The sequence below is a fragment of the Lepisosteus oculatus genome, chromosome 4, assembly GCF_040954835.1.
Source record: "Lepisosteus oculatus isolate fLepOcu1 chromosome 4, fLepOcu1.hap2, whole genome shotgun sequence".
Lineage (NCBI taxonomy): Eukaryota > Metazoa > Chordata > Actinopteri > Semionotiformes > Lepisosteidae > Lepisosteus > Lepisosteus oculatus.
Genome location: NC_090699.1, coordinates 29,837,744 through 29,860,435, shown reverse-complemented (window position 1 = coordinate 29,860,435; position 22,692 = coordinate 29,837,744). Strand labels below are relative to the sequence as shown.

At 42.3% G+C, this 22,692-nt stretch overlaps 1 protein-coding gene across 2 annotated transcripts in view; it reads left to right on the top strand.

Annotated features, from left to right (window-relative positions):
- The window catches only part of unc5b (unc-5 netrin receptor B), a 59,641-nt gene that overhangs the window by 14,264 nt on the left and 22,685 nt on the right, over nucleotides 1-22,692 (top strand). The gene's annotated exons all lie outside the window — the stretch shown is intronic.

The following is a 22,692-nucleotide window of genomic DNA, read 5'->3' as shown; positions in this document are numbered from 1 at the left end:
TTAAATATTACCAATCCTCTTTGCTATGTTAAAGCCTCAATTTACATCCTAATTTCCCCTGTGGCCTCACCTCTCTCCTCTCCTTTCGAGTTTGTGTCAGGGTGAACTGGTCTGTAGTGCTGCCCTGGTGTGTCTGCAGTGGGCTAATTCAGTGGGAGGAGTGTACTAGCCTTGTGGGAGGGTCTGACATAGGTTTGATAGACTCTGGGGGGCAAAGTTCATTGAACGCTAAAAGCCTGCTGTTGCTGACTGCAGGCAGCAGATGAATCTGAAAATGTTTATTCTACGGTTTAATCATTCCATAGCTTGTGTATATCTGTAGACTCTGCCATTAGTCCACCATTAGTCAGATTTATGGGCATCCCTCGGGAAAGTTCTGGCAGGAGTTATGTCGGATAAAAATGGAGTAAAGCTCCATCAGAAGTTTGAATTACTTCTGCAACTTTTCTGTTTCAAGATCAAGATAAAAACTATACGTTTTATAAATAAGCACAGCCAGCAATAAATCACACTTTTTTTTTTAGAAATGAGAAAAACCAACAACATTACCTTATCTCTGGAACTAGTTACTTATTGGTCTTTGGTTGTACAGTGATGTCATTATGTCATTGTGCAGTCACCGGCATCTCCACTGTGTGCTGTCTGTGTCCTTTCTCTCAGTACATTACTGTCACGGAGGGAGAATCGCTTACTGTGTGTAGCTGGATTTGTAAGAACAAATTTGACTTTGTTTTGTAATAATTGGTTCCAAAAGTGTTTGGTACAGTAGCCTTTGTTTGACCTAACGAGAAACCTACTTTTGCTGTTTTGCTCTTCTTAACATCTGTTTTGTTGTTATGAGACTCAAGGCTGATTTAGATGTTTAATAAAGGCAGTCATATGTGCTAACCCTATCCCTCCCTCCCAGTGACCCGGTACAAGGCTGCAATGTGGATTTTCATTTCTGGTTTATCCCAGGATTATCGCGCCCTAATCCATCTCAGCCTATAATTCAGATTAGGTTTTGTTTGTGCTTATTCCCCGTTCACAAAATGGATTGCAGTGGTCCGCTTTCCAGTTCAGAATTGATTAAACTCCGACTGCTGTCCCAGATTGAACAAAATCTTTGGCTTTCTATGAATATATTTATTATACAGTTCTGGGACAATCAAATGGCCAGAGCAGGACAGAATTGTGAGGTCAGAAGTTGACCCTACTGTGCGATATCCTGTTCATGTGATATCCTGTAAATTCAGGTGAGAAGCCTTTTACTACACCATGTAACACCTCCATGCTAATTATGCTTATTTGTTAATACGATCACTATACAAATTTGGGGGATGTCTTTCAAATCTCTTAGGATACTGATCCTAGAACCACTGTAGGTTAATTTGCAAACTTGTTTTTTTTTGTCATCTTAGAAAAGATAAATATTACATGACCGAAAACTCCACGACGTCACATTGAGTGGCCTGTATTGACACAGAGAAAGGGACGATTTAGTTTGAAAGACCATATGGAAACAAACTTTGGAATATGTTGCTCTGCATGCCTGTCATTTCTTTCCATAACTACACCTGCGTGCCCCAAGAAGTTGTTGGATTATCTCAGTTTCTTGCTCATAGCACCTTTGCAAGGAAGAGCTTTACTTTTTCTCGGAGTGTATGTAGATTCTTTGAAAAATCTCCTGCCAGGATGTGGGTATTTTATAGACATTCTCTTTGTTTGAGATCCTCTCTCTTTCTCTCTCTGGTGTAGAACAGGGTGGTTATTAATGACCAAGGGCCCTGGTTTCCTCTTTACCCCTGTCAGGTTAAGCCAGTATAACAATTTTATTTTAAGATGCTGAGTCTCAAAATGTGTTTGTGCAGGCTAACCCCTTCTGTCACATATTTTCTGACATCCCAGTTTGTGGCCCTGGGCTCTCTCACCCTTTCTGTCCCTTCAGAGCTCTGCACTAATCGCCTGTTAAATAATTTAAATAATTTAGGACCAGGGGACGTCAATTATGCATTAATTTACATTAGTAATTTGAAGTGGAGGGCTAAATGGCCTGAGTTACAGTAATGGGCCCCAGTAGGATACCACTCATATCTAAGAACAAGCAGCACTCCAGACCACCAGAGCACTCCACAAAAACAACAGCCTGAGCACTGAACACAGGCTGACTTACTGATCATTATCAGCTGTAGACTTCAAAGAAACTGTGATTTACTGAAAACAGTGGATATACATAGAGACCAAATATGCAGCTGTTTTCTATGATTTTTATAAACCGATTACTGATTCTTCTTCTTCAAACATCAATCTTCTCTGGAGTAATCTGGCTTGGACTAGAGATGCACAGGGGATCATTGCATTGAATGGCAGGGGTTCAGTTTGCCTCTCAAAATGGATGCAGGAGTGATATTCTTGTGTCAGCTGCAACAACAATGTCACATCTTGGTGGCGTTTTATAGAATTGTACTCATTCAGAGACCATTCAGGAAGTGGCAAGAAAAAGCACGCTTTCTGTAATACATCAGTTGGCGATGTAAAATTGCAGGTAATTTAAAGGTCTGGATTCCACTTTGATTCTCAGATTTTTCAAGGATGTAGATTTCAGAAGCATTTGCTGACTATTTCTATTGAGAACACAAGGAGAGCACAAGGCTTCACTGACAGAAGCCCAGAGGTATTCGTTACTGGGAACATGTTGACAGCTGGACTGCACGGTGCAGAACAACCTCAAATGAAATGATGCTTCATTTCACAGAAAAAGCGGAGGATTCTGTTTATTTCAGAAGTTTCAGTCAGTCCAGCTTCATGCTTATGACATCACAACAACAGGTCTGCATTAGCTTAATGTTTCCTTCGGTTCAAGAGGTTCAGGTGAACTCCATTCCTGCTGTCTTAATACATTCCAAAAGCAGGCCTGCAAGGCAAGTGAGCAGTTCAGGACATCCTATATAATATACTGTATATGTTTGTGTGCAAGTCTCCCGGAGTGATTTTTAAAGAGCTTGGCTCCAGAGTACAATTCGGTATTTTTTTAAAATAATTATAAAAACAGAATGGCTACAGTATAGTTTTAGGTCATTGAAAAAGTTTTTTTACATAATCTTGATTTTGGAAAATCTATGGAGTGTGTCAGGATTTGGGGAAAAAAAGCAACATTTTCCACTCGGCACTGGGTAAAAACAGGTTAATTCAATGTGTGCGTGTGTCAGCTCAGTTCAGGCTTGGTTTGTCTCTAACCAGGTGGACAGGCTGCCCTGTCAGCACTGACACAGCCTCTCGGCTCGCAGGAGCAATCCAGCCTGGCCATTAACACCTACTGTGCCACTGGGCGTTACACTTTCCTCCGACAACAGCAGGAAGTGCGATGGCAGTATTGTGCCCAGGGATGCTGATGCAGTCCTGACCTTATCCTTTGGAACAGGTGCATAGACTGAAGTGCTGATGTTTCTGTATAAAACTTAATGCGATGACATAATAAAAACTTTTATTTATGAGCGCCTAGTGCGAAAGAAGGAAACGCACAACACAATGTGAAGGTAACTTTTCTTACATAAATAAATGTATTCTAAATGTATCAAATCTTCTTGTGATGCAACACAGAGCTTGGAAAAAAAAAAGCACTGAAGGGTTCTCTCTCTGCCTTCCCACCTCTTATAACCCCATGTCTGGCACGGCATAGGGACTGCTGCTGAGATAAACTGTTTGCTCTCTCAATGTTGAGTAAAAGTGCTTCTTCATTTCATTTTTCTGTCTGTTTAGCTGCAGGCAATATGCTGATGAAAAGGGTCTTTTTATTTTTCTAATAAGCAACACAAACCTTTTAACTACCATGCAGAAGACCACCACACACTACTCCGGACTCCACATCTCTGTATGGCTGAATGGGTCTGTCTGCCTGTTGGTCTGGATCTTGTATCATTTCCTATCCTGTGAGGAACCTAGAGACACTGAGTTGTCATTTCATTGTCGTCTGCACTTTACACAGCACGTAACACAGCAGAAAGGTTGGGACTGACTATCCATTGCTGCGGGAGAGTGAAAGACAGCTCCCTTTCTACAAACAGAAACAGGGCATGTGAAAATAAGAAAAAAGGGGAGCAATTAAAAGTGAAGTGAAACTAGACTGAATTTGATCAATTTTGACATGAAGATGAATGGAACTGAAGAAGCTTAGACTCACACAAAGTGGACAGCCATTCAAAATCTATTTTAAAACACCAAATCCAAAGGGTTTTGCTGTAGAAATAACTGTGCACCTTATACTTTCCAATGCATTCAGCTGTCATTTGTTTTATTTAGATGGTTCATATATTCATCTAAATGGTTTAGATGGTTAAATATTCATTGTAAAAATGGGAGTTGTGCAGTTAAAAATTGATAGAGCCCGTGGAAAATTGGATATCAGCTTCCCGACATTTTTTTCAGGTTTGTTTGAATGAACTTCATTGCAATCAAGCATCTAAAAGTAGACTGATTTTATCCACCTGCTCAGAATGTTTTAAACTTGGATATTAGAGCTGTCAAAGTATAGTTATTAGACAGCCTCTCCCATGGGGGCTTTGTGTTTAAAACAGTTTCCTCTCAAATATCCGGATTGGGATCCCAGGCGATGAACACCATGAACCAGGTGGGCATTTTAATGAAGTTGGTTTAAATACAGCTTAAATGAGTAATGGAGTGTAGAGAGTCTGCAAATGATGGCACAAGGTGAAGGAGCTTTTAATCACAGAGTAATGCAACCAAGAGGGAGGGACGTCAGGGAGAAGGACCAGAGCGAACAGAAAGTCAGCAGAGAAAGAGCTGCTTCTTTTAAACAGGTGCATTTAAGTACTACATTACTGCAAATCACATTTGTTTTTAGTTATTTAAATGTACTGCATTTGTAATGTTTGATTAATTTATGTGGTTTACATACAGTGCTTTGTTCTGGTACTTATGTGTTTGTGCCTGTTGACTCCTCCTGTACATGTGCAGGTTGCTTTGAAGGAGGGCTAGCTCTTACAAATTACTAATTCAAGAAAAGAGTGATTAACTAATTGATAGATCACAGTCTAACCGTAAGGAAGAGGAAAAACACACTCTTATCTGAAAACATGAGAGGACGACTGAGGCTGTCATTTATTTTTTTGAATTGTAAACTGTGTAAATTTTAACATCAGCACAGTAACAAGGCAGAGTTTTCACAGCACTTTTTTGTGACACTTTGAAAAGCTAAAAAGGTCAGCAGTAAAATCATTAGGGAAATGAAGGCTGATCAGTGGTGAGATTAAGACAGAAAGGATAAATCCAGCATTAGCTATAATTAATGAGAACAGAGGGCTTATCCCTTCACAAGGCCAGGTGGCTTTATAGGCTGACAGGATCAATATTCCCTCACAATTCCCATCTATATCTCTCTCCCTCTCTCCTTCCATCCACTTGATGTTCTCACCACCCCTTGTTCATGTTCCTTGCTCATATCTAAATCTGTCTTCTCTCCTTATTTACAATTTATCTTGTTTTTCCAAACTTTTTGGTTAATCTCCTCATCTATTGAACTAGGCAATCCATGACCCACTGCTCCATGGGGGCAAGAGCTTCAGACTTATGGCTGAGTCTTTAAATCCACAAAGGTAGAGAAAATCATTGTCCAAGTGTTGTGGCCATTCACAGGAGAGAACATCTACACATTTCTCCCGTAATAAGATCACTTTATTGGCCATATACAATTTCTAGTATTAGGAATTTGTCTTTTCGCATACCCCAACTTTGCTCTCCATGAGATGCACAGACAGGGAGAGAAGCTTGGGGTCAGAGCACAGGGTCAGCCATTTATACAACATCCCTGAAGCAGTTTGGGTAAAGGGCCTTGCTCAGGGGCCCAACATAGTAGGATTCCTCTGCTGGCCGTTGGATACGAACCGGCAACCTTCCAGCCACAGGCACAGATCCTTAGCCACAGAGCCACCACACTGCCCATTGAAGCCCATTTAAAGACTGTGGAGAGAGTGGAGCCATCAAATCCCTGGACTGCTCATCTGCTTGTACAACAGGGTGAGGGCTGTGTGATGTGATGGCAGAAAGGATGGGCTATTCGCTCTGATGCTTGACTCCCTCTGTCTTATAGCTCTTCTGGGTCTGTTTGCAACACCAGGGATACCATGAAGCTCTCTGCAGGGTGCTCTGATGCAAGACAATGCAATTATATGTCAGTTAAAGGCCATACCTAGTGTCTGTCTTCATCTCCTTTCTCCTTTTTCACTTATAAAATCCAGTTGACTTTATGCTCATAAGTCTTGGTCTGTTTCCATTTCCCAGAACTTAGTAATATCCACAATTCATTGTTCAGTAGGTATTTTCAGAGCTGTTAGTGTGCAGAACTTTGCTGTGAGGTCATCCAAAGCCACAGGATTCTGTTAGATTATGTACATTGTGGAGCAGGATTTTGGCGCATAAAAGGATTTTTTTGTTTTGTGAGCATGGGTCTGTCTCTCTTGCTCTCTTCACTCTGCAACTCTCTCACTCTCCTTTTCCTCCCTCTCTCACCCTGTGGTTACCTAGGCACTGCTTTATTTCTGATGTAATTTTGGAGTACGTTTGATCAAGTGCTCTCCTGGGGGAAAGGCATCAGCTTATTGCGAACAGACAAACACTAGCACTTGCACACAGCCTTTCACAGCAACACACACAGACACCACTGCACCTAAACACACACTGTCAGCAGACAGGGCCAGACCTCTACACATACAGTACACCCACATGCACATTTGTGATCATGTGCCCAAAAACAACAATATTTGAGTGAGGGAGCCTCTAGGCTCCAACAAAAGCAGAAAAACAGTCATCTTTATTTTTAAAGACCACTTATCTTTTAAATACAGCCGAGGTTCTGGCTTCTTTCTGATCCCTGAGAAGACAGCATTCAGGGCCACAGGGCAGGCAGTGCCAGGCTGCAGTGTGTGAAAGAGTCGCAGAATTATCCTTTAATCCCTGGCTCTCTGTGTGAGTTTCACAAATACTCTTATTAGCTATAATCTAGGATGTTTTAAGAGAGGTAGGCCTAGATTAATACTAATTGATATCTCAATTTAAAAATCTGCCATATCAAAATGAGCACTGTAGGACTACCGAGTGGCTCAGTGAGTAAAGCTGCTTGCTCACTATACAGGTTGAGCCCTTATGCCAGGAGTGCATTCCTGTAGCCCTTCAATACTGAGCGGGCAATAGCTGACTGGAACTGGGATTTCCCATGCAGTGGAATGAATGAGTCCTCAGCCATCATGCAGCACAACAGCAACCTTCCGTGCAGAACACCTGTGATCTTGAAGAATTGATGCACCTATAACTGGATAACAGACCTGATACAGACGCAGTGATACTCGCATTAAGAAAAACAGAAGATTGCTCCAACTGTGTTTTGGGGAAAAGTCCATGCTGGGGCACGAGTGCAGTCAAGCTGATTAGATTAACCTTTGAAGATTCCACATCTGGGGGAGGGGCTGTACAATCAGAAATTGTCAGCAATACCAAATTGTGGTCAGGAAAAGCATTCCACATGCAAAGGAATAATCCAGTTTTCCACAACATTTCAGCATTTTATGGAATATCAGCATTCTGTGTACCCAATCAGGTCTTCCATTACTCATATGGAAAGACTCAACCCTGTTTTATGCAAGGTGTTGCATCACCTACATATTTCCTTTGTTCCTCCACAGTTTAATATGCTGGGCTATGTAGCACTCCATAACAGACTCATAAAGAAGGTGCTTGCTTTAAATTTGGAGTCTGGAGTCTTCTCCAGTGTGCCTCCCTTGCCTTGACGCCCTGGATCACTGAGCAGTGTGATGATGTGAGATCTACTCTGGTGCCCTGCCTGCCAACACTGCTCTGCAGGATATGGAAGTCTCTGCCAAAACACGGGCTATATATAGAGCTGGCAGCATGACCTGGCATGCCCACAGCCCCACTGAGAGGGGTCAGATGGCAGCTCATTGTCACCTCTGTGCCAGAACCTGAGAGCAACGAGCCAGATCTCATCCTCTTCCTGTCTGCCCTTAGCACAGACTGCACTGTCCAGGCATCATCAGGCTGATCACCTGCAGCCTGATTGGCATCTTCTCAGTAGAATCTGCATAAACCTGGCCAATGCTTTTGGCAGTTTTATGCTGTAATTGATTTCTGGTTTGGATTTTATTGGGCGCTAATTAGAGGCAGCTGAATTCTGTGGTGCAAGACTCCGTCACCTTTCACTATGAGCTTTTCTCGGCTGCCTGTTTTATCACTTGGGATGAGAAAAAGATGGAATTTTTCTCAATTGATTCTTTCAAAACTATGCAACCAGTCTTTGATGTGTTATCAGTACTATAAATCCCATACAGGCATCTAAATTTGACAGAGAAAATTCAGTTGGTCAAATATAGATTGAAAATCCTTTGCGCTGCTCAGGTTTTTTTTTCCCCTGCAGTCCTTCATGTCTGTTTTTCAGGAAAGTATATAGCAGAAGAAAGGCATTTGTGTGTTTGTCCTACAGGAATTTCAAACCATGTGAGCCCATCATCCAGATCTCTCATTGCCCACCCTGGGCACAAGCCTCACTGTCATCTGCTTTGAGACTGTCTGTCTTGTTCTATTGTAGATTTCTTTTGCTGTTTTGGTATCTGTTTGTAGTGGAGAGATCAAACCAGAGCATGGAAGGTTAGATAAGGGTCTTTCTAAGAAAGAGTGTAAAATAAGATAACACCTGAAACCTGCCCTCTGGACTACTGTCAGTTTCCTGCAGGGTTAGTTAATTTCTTTTACACTAAGAAATCACATGGTAGGAGAGAGAGAAAACCTCTTACTTTTTGATTCACTTCTATTTTGACTCACTTGAGCACCACTTAATGAAGTTAATTACCATCGCTATCTTCGTTATCTTACAACACAAACAACCCGGGGTTTGAAAATGAAAACGAGGTAAGGTGGGCTGCCCGTAGTATTCCAGAAAAACTCTAGCAAATACTAGGACTGCCACAACAAACAATAACAGGGTGCAAGCGGAATAAGTGCTTGGGAGAGATTCTGCGAGTGATGCTGCCTTTGATAGCAACGAAGCAAAAGCAGTTTTTGTGTGAATACCCTATTTGTTGACCAGAAGCTATTTGTTGTCTGGGACTTGTTTTTATCCTGTTAAATGACTGTCTCAAAGTGTACCTGGTAGTATTGCTCTGTGTGGTCTTTTCTCTTGAATCATGTATCTAAAACCGCTTTGACCTTAGCTGGTATAATGGTGAGACTGATCTGTCTTATGTTCCACACACCCTGAGTTCCTGCACTCCTGCAAGCCTTTTCACTTCCATTAGATAACATCTCCGTGTCTCAGGAACAATGCTCAGGCAACTCAAGCCATGACCCTCTTGTTTTAATCTTGTAATCAAAAACCAGTGTTGCACACAAGCCTCTAATGAAACCCAAAGGACTACACCTTCTGATGAAGGCTCTTTGCCTCGAGGGGACAGGCTGGTTTGCAAGGATTGCTGCAGTGTTTCATGGGCAATTGAAAGAGTCCGTCCCGCTGGCAGACTGTCTGGCTCTTGTAGCGGAGCCTGATCCCCAGGCCTTGTTGACAAACCGGTTTGTAATGGGGTCGGAGAGGCCCTGTTTAAAGAGCTTAAAAACATCTTCGGGGGAATACCTGTCAGCCAGTAATGTTCCCAAGCAGATCCTCACTTACTGTAATTACACCGCAGGGTCAGGTACTGACATGATGAAGAGCAAAGGTTGGTTAATAAGGTTATTTTAAATGTGGTCCTCTCAGGTTATACTGAAATGCAGGCAAACATTTGTTACTTGAAGTCACAGTGGGTGTGTAGCTGCTCTGGAACATTTGTTGAAGAAAGGGAACAGAGCCAAACGGATGAAGCAAAGGTTTATCAGCAGCTACATGCCCACTGAGGTCATTTTGTGCCAATGTGCATCTTACTGTTAACACCCGTACTTGCGGTAAGGTTAATTGTTAGATCTCTACAGGATTATTACCTACAAGATATTGATAATTTATATTGAGGATTTCAACTTTTGGAAAGGGAGTTTTCTTCCTCTGCTGCTTCTATTGTGAACCCTACCTGTTTCATAGACCCCACTCCAACAGTGTTGCTGTATATACAGCACAGGGTGACACAACGTTAGGCTGAAATCAGTTGATTGGAGATAGATAAATCTTTTATTTCTGTCCTTTTATCATGTGAGACTTCCTTCCCTTAAGTCATAATCGTTTAAAACCCTACGATTGTATTGCTGCCTGTTCTTATGTCAGATTTTTAGAGTTTTAGCACTTTCTGATGGGTTGCCCCACAATCCAATGAGATTTTAGTACAGGAGTATAATACTATATTACATAACATCATTTTTACACCAAAACTATTACTTCACAATGTTTGCATTTCATACCCACTTTTGTTTTCTTAATTATTTCCAGTACTGAGCACATGGAAACTACCAGTGTTCATAGCATTCTCTGCCACCGTGCCATTCTCTCAATGGCAGCATCCTCCCGGGGGGGCTGATATTTGTGCGTCAGTGTGTGAAGCTCCAACGCATCTCTGAGTAAATGTCCTGCCTGCTCCCCTGGGCTGAGAGAGAGATCATATGCAGCATTAAACTCACTTTCTCTGCAGAGCTCTAAACAGCCTCCTTGTGCCCGCGGCCACACAGTTTACGTTTTGTCCCTGTGGGCTTGTCCTGTCTGTTACTGCCTGTGTGCACCCCTAAAGCCTCTCTCTGTGAAACTTTGTTCATCGTCTTGTTGAAGTAATGTCTCCTCTGGAGAACTGATGGTGGCACTGCTTGCTGTGTAATGGTGGCGGGGTGCCAGGTGGAACGGGTATGTCTTATCCCTCATAAGAACATAAGAATGGTTGCAAATAAAGGGAGGCCAGTCAGAGTCAGGCTCTCAGGCTGTGTTCCTCTGTCATGTCTCCTCCTCCCCCCAAGCCACAGAAGCATTTCCAGGCTGTTGAATAAGTGTGTAAGAGGAAGGCCAGGAGCCGGGGCATTGTGTGGCACTCAGGAAGGGAGAGGAAGGCTCCCTCAGTGAGTGTGAATGACGGCGGAGTCACTGCTAGTACCCCCAGAGAAGAGTCCATTGTCAGCACTGGGAGTCAATGAGGTATTCACTCTGAACAATAACACGGGCTGACCCATGCTGTTGCTCCGGCCCCAAGAGGCTCCTGGGTTCGGTGGGAGGTGGGGCCGCACAGCTGCCAACAGGGTTAGACATAGACAGAGAGCACACTTCCCAGCTGACTGCCCACAGACTGCTAGAGTTTTTTCTAGAGCACATTCATCATTTTTGTGAATCAATAAGTCTTGTACAAATTCTATGTTTAGGTGCAAGCCACCGAGGAAGTTTAGAGATTAGATTTTCTGTTCACGTGTATCGTCTCTTTCTGTCTCATGCCTGTCTGTTTCATGTTCCTATTTTCATTTGTGTTTTTGTTCCATGTTTATGGGATTTTGTACTATGAAGCTCCAGGCTGGTGTTGTCTACTCTCAACCCCCCCCCCAACCCCCAGCGCACACACACCAGTCGTGGCAGAGTCAGGAAGGCAGGGGGATTACAGAGAGGCGCTGTTGCCGGGGTGAAGAAGGCAAAGCATTGTGAAGTTTATAATTACAGGGGCTGAGAGAGCAATCTGTAATTATGGCTCTCAGGATGGAATGCAGCTTGTCTTGTGATATAATTACAGTGTTTTAATGGCAGCAAAGGGATCCAGCTCTAACACACTCACTGTTGTGTGGCTCTGGGAGTTAGGGGAAATGAGGCAGGGTGTCTCAGGGAGTGTCTGTCCTCGTCATTGTGCCCATGGCGTGTACAGTGTCTTTTATTTCAGCTGCTCTCGCTCACTGTTTTTCTCTCCCTGAAACACGGTACTCTCTGACCCTGACATTGAGAACTCATTTACCCTTAATAAGGTTTACCTTCACACACTATGGTAAAAGCAACAGTGCTGTAAACTACAGGAAAGGCCTGTTAAAACCATGACACAAAGACAAGCTTGAAATAGAGATTCACAGTAGCAAACTTTCATAAGGTGACCCTGGGATTTAGTTGTCTGTTAACCTGTGACCTTGTCCTGCACTTAGTCATGATAACAGACCTTGACGCTGTTATATAGCCGCTTCTGCTGAGAACATCCATAGCTACAACAGGCTAGTGCCCAGCAGGTTTGTTCTCTCACTCGCCCGTTCCAACAGGGGCTCCTGGCTGCTAGTTGCACGTCTGAGGGCTCCTGAGCTGTGGAAAGGTAACCGAGTGATGTGCACTTTTCTTATCCCCGTACCGTTGGGCCGCGTGGCTGGGCTTTGCTGTAACGGAGAAGGCGAGGTGTCAGTGTGAGCCGGAATAGAAGCATGAGTGCAGAGCGCCAGCGGGACACACCTCTCTGCAGGAGGAGCCCTGACAACTAGCACACACTGAGCAACCATCTGCCAACAGGTGATGCAAAACGCAGCCGCTGTTGTACAATAAGAGAGAGAAGACAACACCTTGGAATGGAAGAAGAAAGCCGGGGGTGGGAAACAGGGGTGGAATATAGTAACAAGGTCAAACTAGGAAGCAGACATCCAGAGTGTAAGGAGTACAGGAGTTCACTAATGCACCAACTGACTGCTATGCACAGTTTATTTGTCACTGGCTTTACTGTTACAATTATTATATTCATTAGCGACTCCCCCTGGGAGCTGTGGCAAGGTGGAAAATATTTACGGTCCAGTGCATTCCTTACCGTGCCACTAAGAGACAGCAGGCAAAATTAGCTTGCCGGCTTGATCACAAGCAGAGTATCGGGATTCGGTTAGAACAGGCTTGGCAGTCAAGCAAAAATATGAGAAAGGTTTCAGGGTAGAGAAAGCTGTGTCTTGTCATGCACATCTGGTGATTAGTAGTGTATTGATCCAAGAATCTCATGAAGCTGATTCTTCCACAGTGGCAACGTAGCTCAGTAATTTGTTCCACACGGCCATCCCTCTGTGTAAAGAGGAGGCTTCTATTCTCCAACCTAAGCATACTTGCCCTTACTTTCACCTGTAATATTGCACATAGAATTGCTTTGCTTCCTCAAATAGATCCCTTTATTTAATTTCACATGGCATACAAAAGAAAAGCCTTTATTTTATTAACTTTTTAAAGCTCCTTTATAAAAAGCACCAGAGACGGCTGCAGATTTTCGTGAACTACTATTGAACAGTATAAGTATGCACAAATGTGTCATCAAAGTGACAGTCAATGCTTTTTCTGACATGTTAACCACTGCCATGATGGATAGCAGTGCAGGAAGAGGCAGATCTACAGTGTCTCAGCTCTGTTCCCATGCAGTGGGTGGTCAGAGGGGAGAATGAGCTTCCTTTGCTCCCCTGTGGCTGAAGAAATGGGACTCTTTTTTTGATTGCACTTGATTAATGGGCTCAGCATGCGGAGGTACCCCCTACCTGGGGCAGCAGGCACTGTTACCTCTGCCCAGTGATGGAATTCAGAGATCCCCATTCACACACACACATTCTGGGCCGCTCCCAGCCACCAGCCCCAGCAGCACACAATGACAGCTCTGTGCAGGGGCGAGCGGGTCTTGGGAGATTGTTCCTGAGTTTTGTTTGTTTTAATTTTTGTCTGTTGTGCTCCTGTGCCCTGGTGCAGAGTGATATAGTGGAGCAGTGTGTGGTAAACAGCCTTCAAGTCATTTCCAGCTGGTCATTTAGAGCAGCAGACAGGAGACGTTGGAAACGGAACAATGATTTAGATGCACAGATGTGTTTAATGGAATAGAAAGACTTGACTGCACAGTTTCCCAGCATTGTTTCTCTGCAATTTGTCAACACCACATCTTTTTATATTTGTTTTAGGATTTAAAGGAACACATTTTTGACTCTGCAGTACTATTTATTCATTTACTCCACCAGACATCAGCAGAGTTGTATTTGAAAGTATTTGGCATCTTGTATCTGCAGTTAGTTATTTCTTTTGAACATCAGAGGATGTTCATCACAAATGCACTTTTTGTAACTCTCAATAAAATTCATTTTCCAAAGTTAATGTTGTTGGGGGGGGGGGGGCATAAATTAATTTATCTTTACTATACTGGCTGCCAGGAAGTGGGGAGTACATTTGTTCTAGATCGAACAGATTTGAAGAATCAGTCAGTCGCAAGCAGAATCTGATTACCATCAGTGGCCATACAGTACATTTGCAACGTCCCGTCTTGGGATGTGAAAAGGATTTCCAGTTAAAACTCTTTTTTCACAGCCATATTTGGTTATATCTCAGATGTAGGTATTGTCTCTCTAAATCTGTCTGAAGAAGGTACAAGAATGTGGTTCATGACATAACTTTCACTTTTTAACCCTCTGTATGCACAGGTGGGAAACTGCAGGCCTCAATGTGAGTTCTGGATTAGAGTACAGCGTTGCTCAGCGGTAACTCTCCAAAACAGCCAATGGCTGCTCAATGAGAAGCAGCTCACCTTTTTCATGATTAGCAGGGTCTTAGTGTTTTTAAACTCTTTAAACTATTTTTTTAAACTATAAAATGTGTTGTTGTCTTTAATTAAAATGCTGCCCATCAGTGGATTCCTGTATTGAAAGGCGTATTTTTGTCTAAACCAAACCTTCAAGTTTAGCCAAGGCTACTACATTAGAAATTCTTCAGGACCAGGAGGAGAGCAGAGGGGCACCACTTTGTCAAAGATCTGCTGTGTTCAAGTAATGACTTTTTAATACATGGTTTCTGCAGGCAGAAAGGTGTGAACAATCCCTGCTGATGGGTGTCTCTACTCTGTTAAAACTCCACACTGTATGTTTGTCCACCTGTCAGCGGTTAAGTGTGTCCTATACTGAGATCCCTCCGCTTCTCCAGGCAGTAGAGAGGTCTACTGTGGGACAGTGTTGGGCACTTGTCCCACACTGGAAACTGTCTGCCAGGAATGCAGGAAGAGTTAATGACTTCTTTACTAAGGAAGGCTTAGGACTGCGTTAGAAATAGCAGCAGAGTGAAGGCAGCTTGGTTACCAGGTGAAAAGGCAGTGAGACAGCATTGTGTGTGTTGTGCTGAAGACAAGTTCATTAATCTCCCCGCCTGTTCAGTATATTGTCAGGATATTGATCTCCCTGCCCTGTGAGGCCAGCATGGCAGGGAGAGTGGGCTTTTAAGAGGCAGGAGAGCAGAGAGAAGCTGCTTTATCATTTTTATGGCTCTTTAGTGGAGTGGAAGATGGGAATCCATCCCTCTAAAAGTTGCTTTTTGCTCCAGTGAGGTGCTCACACAATGGAGTCAGTATCCGCCTGTTTTATTACTGGTTTTATTTTTTCTTCTTTAGTAGCAAAGCAGCTATCATAATGTTGCTCTGAGTGTCTCTAGTGCTTTTATGTCAGGAGGGAACTCTATATTGAATGTCTTGTATAAACATTTTCAAACCTATTAAAGAAACTACTTGGTTTAAAATAAGCCTCTGTCTTGTGGCCTAAATGGAAATTGAAGAGTCCTACGTAAAGGTAAAATATATGTATTTTTATACATAATTGTATAGCCCCTGGCCTTTCCACCATCATTTAATTGCAATTAACAATAATTTGCAATTAGAAGAAAGGAATGTGAGTGCTTTTTTTGTGGAGAATGTAGAGAAGCTGATGGCTTAAGTGTGGTGGTGGGGTACTGTCTACAGCAGAGAAGTTATGCTTTCTTATAAGTTAAGTGTAAAAGACTCTAGGTATTAACATGTTATGAGTTGAGAGTTTAGAGGTTTGCATCTCTTGTTAGCAGTCACACACAGCTGTACTTGGCTGTGTGTGTGCTGGCAGCCTGCTGTTAGAGTATGTGTTTTGTAGCAGTGAGTTGGTGTGTTGCTGACTGCTGTCCTCATGGTGACAAACTAAGAATTTCTGTCTCTGTGAATTTCAATTTTCCTTTTGACCCTAAACTGATCAGTGTCAAAGAGTATAATCATTAAAACTGCTATGCACATAAAAATAGGTTAACACCAGAAAATGGCTATTCCTTTTAAAAATCTCAAAAGAAATTAAAGGCGCAACATTAGTATAATTGTAAATCCCTGTCACCCATTCACACTTCTTGATTTTTAAAATAATTTGCACATTTGATACAGAACAGCACAGCAAGTTTTAATTAAAGATTAGCTGCAAATGACAGGCATTAGTCATACTGTCGTGCTCCCAAACTGAGAGGAAATAGATGGTGCACAGCCTGACTCACATTATGTCTCTCCAGCTTTGTGACCAAGTTCTGCTACATCAGCTTCACACAGAAATGCATGTTGAACCGAGTACCTCTGACAAGATCACAGATCTCAGATCTCTCAGAATGATTGCCATTTTACTACTGGCTTTTGAGTTTTCCCTTATGCTAGGAGTCTGTTCTCCAGCTTTTCAGTGAACAGATTTGCTACCGCTACCTTGTGCAGGACAGACCCTCAGACTCGGTGCACACTACTGACCATAAGGTTGAGAGAAGTGTTCAAACCTCTACTATTGGGGTACATTTTAATGAGAAGAGCTCTTGTTGGTTTGCCTTGTACAGTATGTTTATGTCTGTGTATCAGTGGGGGGTTCAGTAGGTCCCATAAGGCACAGCTGGGGTAACTTGTACAGCTGTGGACATATATAATATGAGGAGGCTGACTAGCTTTAACATATCTATTTCTATTTTTCTCTCTCTTTTTCTTGTGGAGTCTCACCTCTGACGTCCTGGCTAGCATCTTCTGTCTTTCTTCCTCCCCCATCTGATCTTTCCATCAGTCTGTAAAAGTCTTTCTTAAAAGATGTATTGCCATGACTGAAAAAATTATGGCACTGCCAAAGTAATAGCAAGTATTAAGACATATATAAACCTGTAAGGCTGTACCGTATTAGTATTTTATTAGTATTAGTATTTTATTAGTATTAGTACTTGAGAGAATTGCTCTTTGACTCCCAGGATGTGACAGTAGATCATGTACTTGGCTGACACCTCTACTGTTTTTCTCTCCATCCTCCAGTAGGATTGATAGCTGTTCTATTTCGGAGATTTGATTTAGTTTGCAGAAAAATGTTTCTCTAATCCAGTGGAGCAGAAAGTGCATTTCCCGTTCTTTTTCTTCTTTCTTATCGGTTTTGTATTACATTCTAATTATTTTGGCTGTTTAACTTCTATCCTCTGTCTTTCTGATGGTATTTTACACGGTTTGCATCCTGGTCTTTCCATCCTTTCTCTTTTACTCCCATTTAGCTAACCTGGTGAGAATTTTGATTTGTCAGCTTATTTGTGTTTTAAGTCCATATCTCTGGAAGACTGCTTCCATATCACCACATTAACATTAAACTGATTTCTCCCAATTAAAATCATTTAGAAAAGGGAGATGATTTGGAGATAACAAACTGATGCCTATTACATAACGGGAACAAGCAGAGCTTAATGTCACACTATAGAGTGGAAAAAAAAAACTGAGTTTGTGCCACCTTGTTCAAGTATGGAGAAGATTCTACAACTTTGGGTATAGAGAAGGTTCAACAGCTTAAGGTTTGTTTTCTTTCTACGGTTTAGGGAGGCATTGACCTTACTTTCTCACAATCTGATGGCATTCCCCACATGAACTTCTTCATATTTCAAAATGTTTTCTTCATAAGTCTTGAATGAAACTTTAGACAAAGGACATAGTGTTATACAGAAAAACCTGCTCTGAAATATTATCTCACCTATAGTAAAGTTACCTGGCCATGATCCAACTAATAATTAGCTGCCATCCAATTTCCAATTTGCCTTTTTCTCCAAAACTTTCTGTAACAGTTGAGGCAACTCCATTACTGTCCAATCGTGCATCAAATCCACTTTTGAACATACTGTGCTGCTATCCTACTGGATCATATACTGTAAATAATTATCTGGGGATCACTGGGACTTCTCTCTTGTTTGACTTTGAACCAATTTCTAAATATCTTTTGTTTAATTTCTCTTGTTCGACTTACTCTGGGTGTTCCATAGGGTTCTGTGCTGGGACCTTTGCAATTTAGTTTTAACGTATTGCCTCTTGGTCATCATTTGCTATCAAGGACTTGAGTTTCATTGCTATGCTGATGATTCTCAGATCTATTTGCAGACACATGATAATACTACTGCAGTTTCTGCACTTTGCAGGTCTCCAGCCACTATTACTATACGATTGCAACAGAATTCTGGTTATGCTCATACTGTAGGTTCCCAACATCAGCTTTGCAAAAAGGTGCTGGCTTTGATGTTTGTTGTTGATTATGCTGAATTCAAACCTTTGGAATTTTTTTTTTTGAATTAAAAAAAAATTGTATTATTTTTGGTTATGTAATGGTTAGGCCCTTGCTTTACGTATAGGAGAGACCCAACATTATCAACTGCTACTTTACAACACCTGTAAGGGTGAGAGCCATCACTCTTTACACATTAGCGTCACCTGTATGCAGCAGCTGGGGAAGTGATACATTTCTTCACAATTAAATTTAGGTTGGCCTGATTATGTAATAGCCCTTCCAGGTTTCAACCAACACACCAGGGCTAACATCCCTACTCTTCCGAGCAGTGCTAGGCAGGTAGGCATGAGAGCCTGGTACAGCCTGGAATTACACTGTCCCATTAAAAGTTGGGTCTGATCTGTGCTATGAGAGATCTATGTACTGTACATCATAGATCTATGCATCCATGAGAGATGTATACCAGTGCAGAAAATGTTATCTGGCATCACTGCTGCCCTTTAGCTTATGACAGCACTACCTAGCACCAAGGAGAAAATGTGAGTTATCTTAATTGGAGACCAAGGGAAAGTTCAGATTCATAGTCTTATTTTATTTAAGTAAATGTGTCCTACTGTATGTGTAGTTGCTGCTGCCTGAGGCCTGTCCTCTCAACTTCAATGGAGCCGTTTGCTTTGCATGCTCAGCCCAGTAATTGGAAATGAGTCAGGAATTGATCTAGAAATAATGTTTGTTCTTATGCCTGATGACCAATAATTGTACAGGCCTTAATACTGATAGCTAGCTGTCTTTTCAAGCCAAAAAGGTCATCTTTGGGATTGTTTTGTGCCTTTCTGCTATGTTCACGCTCATTTCCTTTTAGGAATTCAATTCAGGATATGTACCCCTGTGCATCACAGGAAGTCTTGAATGACTGTTATACCTAGGGCTTTTGCGCATGATGTAGGTTCATTATGAAGATATTATAGGATGCGTTGATTGAAGGCCCATATAGTCATTACCTTTGTCATAACTAGTTTCTATAACTAGTTTCTATGTTTGTATGAGGTAGCTAGATACAGTATGTTTGTGCACGCTGCAGTGTATGTATGTGTCGTGCACGTAGAATCCATGAAGACACCTTTGCTGTTCATTATCTCCACAGCCTCAGTGCAGCCTGGTCTGTCATTATCCACTTTGCCTGTTGCCTCTCTGTCATCTGGATTTTCGTGCTTTGCTCTCTTATTTCCTGAGTAACACTTTTCAATTAACTCAAAAACTAACTTTAGACAGGCATGCAGCTTTTGAGGGGGGAGTGGTAATGAAAGGCTGAGTCTCTGGGTGAGGTAATGACAGGCTGGAGAGGATCAGGCTCGGTAGATGACTGGAGACTCCCTGGGCCGAGTGTGTGTGTGGATCTGAGCTGGGAGCCTGTGAGGAGCGGGAACGAGGACACCAGGAATGTCAGAAATCAGTATGGAGCCGGAGACCTTTTGTCTGCTAACACTCAGCTTTGCGTTTTTATTGTGCATTGCTGTAACCTAGAAAAGAGCTGCTCGCAGTATAATACCATGAGAAAACAGCAAACCCTTAACTGGTGTCAAATATACTCTTCTTACACATTGGGAGGACAGGTTTTCAGTCCATCTTTCTCTTGTATCCTGGTTGTCTCATCTTCCTTTGTTTCCTTTTTAGAAGTGTGAAGCTGCTGAGCTGGCGCAGTACGCAGGGACAGTAAGGATCCTGTTCCCTGGCTGCCGTGTGGAACCTGTCATTATCCCTCTCTCAAGTTTGGCTTCTTTTTATGAAGGAAAGAAAACAAGAAAATAACAGTAGAGCCTCCCAGCCTGCCTGTCATTATTGTAATAAAAGACTTGAAAATAAAAGCTCTTAGAGCACTCTATAAGAGCAGGCATTCCAGGGAAAATTGCTGGCTGGTGAGGTCTGGTAGATGTGTACATCTAGAGGAAACAAAGTTTCCAATAAAACCAGCAATCTGTTTTTTCCTGTTTTGCAAATGCTTACTTATTGTTCAAGCTCTCTGTTTTCATTCTAAAGTCTTCAGTAGTATGTATTTGAGAATATTTTGTAGCTTTTGCTTAAGATCTTTTGACATCCGCGTTAATGTTTTGTTCTGTACAGGATTCAACAGTTGTGTGAATGTACAGTGCTTGCTTCCAGCATAGCCTCTCAATACTTCTCCCTCTCTTTCTCTCTGCTGTCTAGCCCTGCTGTCTGTGTTAGAATTAATAGCATCCAGTAAAAATAGAAATGCAATTGCTTACTGACACAAGGGGCAATCTGTATTTTTCATTCAAAAGTTGTGCTATACAGCTGAGTGCTGTGCTGGGCTGCAGGGATCTACCAATCATGTGACAGAGCAGCCCAAGGAAGAATGGAGAGTGGCTCTAGGCTTACTGCTCAACAATGGCTTTCGAGTATAGTTGTAGTGCATGCAATAGCATCTGCGGTGAAATACCTTTTGCAAAGCAGGCACCAACATCTTCAGCCATCCTGCTGTGATTTCACAAGCTTTTGGAGGAACAGAGATGAGGCAAACCGGAAGAGGGGAATAAGTGACTGTGAATGCAGCCTGTAATTTATGTGGCAAAATATTCTCCTGTGCCACTCCAATTCTTCAGAGATATGTAGGAAAGAAAAAAAGGGTGTAATCCCAACTGGCAGGAACCTCTCCATTGTTACCTGGCATTCATCCTAAATGAAATGTGCTGCGTGAGACCGGGAGTCATTGTGTTTGGATTCTGCTATGGAAGAGGCTGAGCTGCTGTGACAGACATGCATGGTGTTCTGTGTTTAGGAAGCCAGTCTTCGCTCCCAGTGACCTTTCTCATGCAAGCAATTCTGCTTTCTCATGTCTGTCTTTTAGAAACTGAATGTGCAGGAGTGAACTAAATTGAGTCTGACACTTCGGTGCGGGCGTGATGTGGCGTTGAAGCCATGCACTGCTCCCGGTCTGTGCAACTGGACCTCCAACCCTGTGGGTAGAAGTGCAGTCTTCAGGAGAGTGCCGTAGCATGTTCAGAGTTAAACTGTGTTTGTGCAGTCTGTTTCATTTTTTTTTTCTAGGGGCAGAAGCCTGTAATCTTGTTAGCTCATTAGGGCTGCGCTCCAGTGTTTGTCTGAAATTAGCCTGCATCGAAAGCACAGTTCAGGAAGCTAGGGCTGATTGGGTTATTCAGCTTCACCAAGTCAGTAAATTAAAAGTCGTTTGGCATAATAAGCTGTAATTAATATTTCTTTAGCACAGCCAACTAACAAATGCATTTTCCTTGTAGACTGCAACAAGCTTAGTAGTCAATGCAAGCACTCAACACAATCCCCTGAAGGAATCTTTCGCTTAAAATAAGATGCAAGGCAAAAACACACTGAGGAAATATCTGCTGTTGTTGTCTGGTCATATAAGAAGAAATTCCATAACCACTGAAAACTGAACTTCTTCCAAATTGTATTTAGTTTTTCACCACCCTCTACAGACTGTGGGTTGGATCGCTATGAGCTGTGGCCATTGAGTCTGGTCATTCGTCATTCCTCTGTGTATCTATATGTGCTGTCCATGGTGCCCCCAGATCCCCAACTCTGTCAAGTGATAGAGGAGATTGTTATGGAGTAACAAAGTACTGTCTGAGAGAGAGCTACACACGAGAAGTGTGTTTATTAGCGTGTTATTGTTTATTATGTTTGTAATGTATAGTCTACATGCTGTGGTGTTGTCTATCGTGCTGTGTATGTCCCGTGAGATCAATGCAAATAAGAATTCCAATGTACATGTACATATGACAATAAACTCCTCTGCTCTACTCTGTCTGGTTAACCTTTTAGGATTGTATGTTCTGTGCTTTAAAACTGCAGGTCAATCACACATGTAGATATTCTGTAAATATAAAGATCAGCTGGATGCAAGTGCACTGGCACTATAAAACCCTACAAAAAGTTTGTAATAGAGAGAAATATGGTGCAAACCAAGCAAACAGATCTGATATTACACAGAACAACACAGTAGTTTGCCCACAACACTGTGCGACGGTAGCCCCTGGCACTGCTGTGGCTGAGTTCACTCCCTGACAACATTACTGTAGGCTCTTTGTTTGCTCCCTGCCAGGGTCACTTTGAGCTTTTGTGCAGCCTGGCTGTCTGTATCCTGTTGACTTCACTATCTCTGCTTTTACTGTGGTCATGTCATCACCTGCCTTTGAGCCCGTTGTATATGTAGTCACACCTAGTCTCGATCTTTTCTCGCATTGCTCGGGCTTTGATGTTTCTTCTGCGTTATCCACAGCTCTCCCTTACACAGGCCTCTATGCACACATTGTATACACACAGTCAGTAAGAAATCTCTTAGTGTGAGCACACAATTTCACATACTCATATCTCTCATTACTATGCCTGCATTCTCAGTGCAATGTTGAGCTTAGATGTTTGCAGAAACTCAGCAGTGATGTCAACAGATGGAAGGACTTCCTGACAGGGGTGCCTGGTTAGGTCAATAGTTTT